Source organism: Sceloporus undulatus, chromosome 1 (genome assembly GCF_019175285.1).
Source record: "Sceloporus undulatus isolate JIND9_A2432 ecotype Alabama chromosome 1, SceUnd_v1.1, whole genome shotgun sequence".
In the NCBI taxonomy this organism is placed as follows: Eukaryota; Metazoa; Chordata; class Lepidosauria; order Squamata; family Phrynosomatidae; genus Sceloporus; species Sceloporus undulatus.
In genome coordinates this window covers 341,249,393-341,255,981 of record NC_056522.1, presented here as the reverse complement: position 1 = coordinate 341,255,981, position 6,589 = coordinate 341,249,393, and positions in this window count along the sequence as shown.

The following is a 6,589-nucleotide window of genomic DNA, read 5'->3' as shown; positions in this document are numbered from 1 at the left end:
ATCTATCTATCTATCTATCTATCTATCTATCTATCTATCTATCTATCTATCTTTGCATGCCAGCCTGGGTGTGTTTCATGACTTACCACTGTGCCATGGAGACCGTTCCACCTCTTCACACACTTGTCTTCAAGATGAAATTTTTCACAGACTGCCTTTGGTGCCTGAAGTAAGCACAAAGGAGAGGGGGCAGAGGCCATAAGCAAAAGTCTGATGGGTACAAAGCTTCTGAGGCAAGCAGGGTGGTATTTTTAGCTGCTCTAGATTTCTTCTGCTGTCACGGCCAGGGATGCAATGCTCATTTTATTGCCAGAGGGATATGCCTAGAATATCAGACTGCCTGGAAATCACATACACACACACATACAAAGCCTATGCAGCTGAGCCAAGACTCAGTGTAGCTTTCAGAGCATTTATCGTCTTCTTCCGCTGTTGATGAGGATGACGAGAAAATAGTTCTTCCTTTGCCTTGTTCAAAAAGCAGAAGGATAGGAGCTGTGATTTACAGAGGAATACAGCTCTGTAAGCATAATGCCCATGAACCACTCTTTAATTAACAGCAAGCTACATTGTGAGCTTGCTTGGTCTGGGTAGCAGATAAAGCAGATGCTTTTTTTTTTTTAGTAATTATTTGATTAATATATTTTGTCATTTCTGTAGCACATAACATTGCCCCTCTGTACACGTCTACTCAAAGTAAATACCACTTGTTGTCCTTAAATACTGTCAAGGCAACTTTGAGTTATGGCAACCCTTTGAATGAGAGCCCTCCAAGTTGCCGTGTCATCAATGACTTTGCTCAGGTCTTGCACACCCAGGGCTATGGTTTCCTTGACTAAGTCTGTAATGCAGTTTTCCTCTTTTTCTGCTGCCTTCTGCGTTATCAAGCATTATTATCTTTTCTAGGGAGACATGCCTTCTCATAATGTGTCCAATGAATGACAGTCTCAACAGTCATCTTGACTTCTGGCAGGGACATAGCCAGGATTTTAGGAAGGGGGGGTCCAGACTAAGTGCCACCATTATAATGGGGCTTGGGCGCGGCAGCGCAGCAGCACACACCATTCATTTTTCTAATGGAAGGGGGGGGGTCTGGACCCCAAGATCCCCCCCCTTGGCTATGTCCCTGCTTCTGGGGAGAGTTCAAGTTTGATTTGATCTAGGACCCATTTATTTGTTTTTTTTTAAAGTCCATGGTAATCTGTAGAACTCTTCTCCAGCAACACACTGAGTTGAATTTCTTCCTACCAGCTTTCTTCACTGTCCAGCTTTCACAATCATACATAGCACCTTTTAGGGGAATAGAAATTATTCCCAGCTAAAACAGCAAAGTGTCTTTAAAGATGAACATATACCAAAGCGTGAATTTTGTGTACACTCAAGTACAGGGAGCTGTAACTAATTAGACTTCCCATCATTTCTATCACACTTCGTGTTGTGGTAGTCTGCATGATGTGACATAGGCAAACACTTCATTTTTAGATGGTAGCTTGTATGATATGACATAGGTAAATATATCTTAGATTATAGGCATAAAAATGGAAAGTGGCACCAAAAGTAGCTTATCTGTGCTCTTAATAAGATATCAAGTCATACACAATTAGAGCTCTAGAAGAAATGAATGCTCCTGAGCCAGCTCTCTTGGCAACTGACTTGGTACTGAGTGTAATACATGGAGGAACACACTATATCAATCGTGTGCAGCAGATATGGGTAGCTTGTGGTCCTTCAGTTAAACTCCTGTCATCTCCCAGCACTGGCAGTTTGGGGTGATGGATGTTGCAATCTAATAACATCTGGAGGGTTACAACATATCCATTCCTAGTCTATAATCTCATCCAGTAAACTGTATGTGGCTTATGTGAGAATCAGTGAAGAAACCTATCCACATTCTTATTGGCTATATGCACAATTCCCAATCTAGTAAGGGATTTGCCTGGTTCCATGTGTATCTTAGAATCAGCAATGATTCTAATTGTTTAACATTTTCTCAGCCTTTATAGAACTGGATATTCAACCAAACAGAACTTGTTTTATTGCAGTTTTGCTATTGGTCCATCTAGAAAAGATCTCGTCCTAATTCTTAAAATGTATTTGATTATTAAACTTGTAATTCTTAAAATATATATTGTTGGCCCTATGTTTCAACGGATTCTGTGTTCATAGATTCCACCATCCATGTCTTGAAAATACAGTTGGCCCTCCATTTCCATGGATTTTTTATGCATGGATTTGTGTGTGTGTGTGTGTGTGTGTGTGTGTGTGTGTGTATCCCAATAAGCAAACATTCATTTTGCCATTTTGTATAAGGGACACCATATGCCATTGTATTTAATGGGACTTGAGCATACACATATTTTGGTATCTATAGTGGGTCCCGGAACCAAACCCCAGCAGATACTAAGGGCTATATTTATTCAATCAATCAATCAATCAATCAATCAATCAGTCAATGAATCAATCAATCCAGTAAGCAAACCTTGCTTTTGCCATTTTATATAAAGGAAACTACTTTAATGTGCCAATGTATATAATGGGATTAGAGCATCCACAAATTTGGGTATCCAAGGGGGTATTGGAAACAAATTTCCGGGGAATATCAGGAGTCCACTGTACTCCACTGTAAACCAGCTTCAGTTTGGGACCAGAGCCCTACCTACTGTAGAAAAAGGACAATTAATGGAATGGACTGAACCCAGTGCATACCTCTCTTCCACTCTAGATATATATCCAAACAAGGGCTAAGGCAAGAAGGAACCCTATAGGGGATATGCCTTGGATATTAGTTCTTCAGAAATTTTCAGTCACAGTAAATTTCTGTCTCTTGGGCCACATTCAGTTCCCAGAGGGAAATAAACCCCTACAGGCAGCAAAACATTCTGTTTGCCCTCAGAGCGCATTGGAGAAAGTGATTGTCATGCTGCAAGGAAAGTGTGTAGTAATTTATAGGAATCTTGTGAGGCACTGTAAACAGTATCTCCCTATCACACTCCAGACACACTGCAATGTTCAACAAGAAAGCAAAGAAAATGAAGAGGACAAGTTCCTATAGGGGGAGGCACTGTGCAAGAACAATGAGGAAATGGATTTTGCAACAAAATGTTCTTAGAAACCATTCTGTGGATTAGTTTTTCACAAAATTCATAGTGCCTTCTGTTCATAGTTAACATTTAATCCGTGCCATTGCAACAATACAAGAATGAAAAAAGCATCTTTTAATAAAATAGCAATATTAATCTTTTGTGTCACATATGATGTTACACATTTATCTGTCTTGAACATCAATCTGAGTACGTCTTTCCCTGCAAAAGCTTGGAGACTGCTTTGTGAACACAGTAATAATGTTACTTACCCTGTGAATTTTGTTACAAAGGCACCTACATGGATATCTGCTTTATACTGCTGGAAGCGAATGCCATTGATTTCAGTGTGACTTTTGATTTGTTGTGCTTCTAGATACAATATTGTAATTTTAAAAGAGTTAGTCTTTATTGCATATGCTCATAGGCGGGTTACAGACCGCCGCTTTGTGGCAGTCTGCCGCCGCCGCCACTTGCTCCGTAAGGGAGCCGCCGCAGCCACACCGCGCGGCTCCCGTGTGGAACAAAAAAGGAGCTCCAAAATGGAGCTCCTTCTTGCGGCGCCTCTATGACGTCGCGAGGCGCTGCTGGCGCATTTGCGACATCATAGGCGCCGCGACACGTCTGGATACGTAAACATGGCGGCCCCCAGTGGAAGGGGCGCCGCCATGTTGTACATATGGAATAAGTACTAGGGTTAGGGGGGTGCGGAAGCACCATCCCTTCCTAACCCTAATACGTATTTTTTGGCGGTCTGTAACCCGCCATAGTCTTACTCCTGATTTTCTCTCCTTTCCCTTCTTCTCCCCTGTTCATTTTGTCTGTTTGTATCCCCTGGGCTGGGATCTATTTCTAGGGCTTTTTCTCCTCTAAAAGGCTACTATACAGATATATCACTGCATAAAATGCTTATGATTTGCATTTTCCTGCTAACAGTGAGGATTCCATTGTTGTTGTTGCTTTGAGGTACGCATAACCATGGGTGTTGGTTTCTGGAATACATCTTGATGATTTTGTAGCTTAGGCTGCTTTCAGCTAGCATGGTCCCATAATGCTCTCTGTGAATTTCTGTGGGCAGCTAACAATGGAGAAAACAGTATCTGGGAAGAAAAGAAGAAAAAAGTGATACTGTAAGTCATTTTCTGTATATAATAATCTTTCATTTGGTTTGGCTGGTGCTACTATGAAATTCATTGAGTTGCCATATGTCAACATGTGACTTGAAGGTGTACACAAGCAGATACAGATACACACACACACACACACACACATGATTTGTGCACTACTACGTTGCAGATCTTTCAGGGCCCTTTCACACTACATCATTATGGAATTATAATTCCATTTCAACTACCATGGCAATATCTTACAGAATCTTGACATTGGTAGTTTGGTGAGGTATTAGAGCTCTCTGACTGAGAATTATGAACACTCATCTCTTACCTGCAAACCCCAGGATTCCATAGGATGCAGCCATGAGAGTTAAAGTAGAATCATAGTGCTATAATTATGTAGTATGAAAGGGTCTTCAGCTCTGTTATGGCAACTCAAAAGGGAAAGAAGATCTCTCCAGGATAAGAGCACACACATTGCATGCAGAAGTTCAAGATTCATTCTCCCACAAAACTAAGCAACACTGTGAAGGTGCTCTTTTGGAAAACTCTGTCAAACTACTGTCACACAGTACTGGGCTAAGTGTACCAAGGATGTGACTTGCTCTGCAGCAGCAGCAGCTTCCCGTGTTTTGCACGTACCTGCTGAGTAGCTTGAATCAACCTGCCTATCTGGAAGAGATTTTCCCTGGAATTGGCTCCTGTTCCTTATCTTTTGCTTGAATATGTCATGCTTCTTCACATAGTATCCTTAAAACATGCACACATGCATGCACACATATACAAGTGCATGCACACTTCGGTTGAAACCGAAGAGCCCATGCATTGGGAACATGTGGCCTTCCAGATGTTGTTGGACTACATCTGGAGGGCCACCCTTGTCCCATCCATGAAACAGATCCTGCTGGGATTCACTGATACTTTGATGATGAATTTCAAATAGGAAAAAGGGGGAAGGAGACCTGTAGGCATCCAATAACCCAATGAACCTCTGAAAGTAACCTAAGCAATGCAAGAAGATGTCCACTTTATGCCCCTGCTCATGAGTTCAGGCCACTAAGAACCTTACAAAATGGAGGGCCTAGAACAGGTCAGAAAGAAGATCTAGATGGATGATAGTCTAGAGTGGCCCAGTTGGTTCTTACCTTGGAAAGGAAAAAGCAACACTGAACAGGGGGGAAATTCCTTCTCCATGCTGGGCCTGAATGAGGGCTAGAAGCAGCAGCAGCAGCAGCATCCCTCCATCTCTTTGTGAGTGCAAATGATGTCATTTCTAGAAGGCTAGCTCACTTTCCCCTCCTCCCTTTCCAACTCCTTTAAGGATGGGGGAGAGAGGGGGAGGGAAAATGTCATTAAGTGCTGCAGTAAGAGCTGATTCAGGCCACTGGGGTTTAGTCCTCTCAGAGAATGCGTTTGGGAGGGATGATGGAAGAGAGACTGCAGAATCTGCTCGCTGCCGACCTGCTGAATTATGACTTTAATGCAGTCCCTTTAATAACTTGCCGTAGCTCCAACCACCAGATGCAATTTATGGCAGAGCAGGCGCCCAAGCGTTTTCCTTTCTCTGAAGACTAAGCAGATCTCTGATTACCCCCCTCTCTCCCCCCTTCAGTGTATTACTTCTCCCCGCTTGCTCTGCTAATGGGAAAATGTTATGTGTCTCTCTTTCTCTCTCCCCCCCCCCCAAGCCTTGTTTGCAGGAACTGGTGAGAAAGGAGAGGCAAACCTGCATGGCTGAATAAAACCTCCCTTTCTCCCCTGTCTCTCTTAGGCCCCAGCCAGAAAATCTATAGGGCTTCTTCTGCCCATCTCCACCTTTATAATCTGGGATGATCAAAAATGCAGGCAAATAAAGCAGATGCCTGACTAAAAGGGAACAAGCTAAAACTAACTCAAAGGTTCATTAGCCCAGTTTTGTGTAGTGCCTCTCCCAGAATTTCAGCAAGTTCATCATGATGTCATGAATGATGCCCAGGGCTGATGAAAGGCATGGCCATGTATAGACAAATCTTAGAGTCTTTATCATGGAATTTCATATGCTATGGAAATGGTCCCAACTGTCGTTTAGATGGATTAGAGTGAGAAAAGACAGGCATGTGGTGGTTAAGTTTTAGAGGATATAATGCTATTTCCTATGGCTGGATAGCATGGGTGGGGGAACAAAGCCTGGATGAATTAAGACGCCAGGGAAGAATTATAGCAGAATATTATGGGTCTCACAGAATGTTACCATGTAGGAACAGCATCTAGCAGAATTTGGAACATATTGACTGCTGCTCCCAGCCTGTGAAACTTCAACTGAGCCCCTTCTTAATAATAATAATAATAATAATAATAATAATAATAATAGTTTTATTTCTAGCCTGCCTTTCCAGAGATCAAGGTGGGTTACAATGG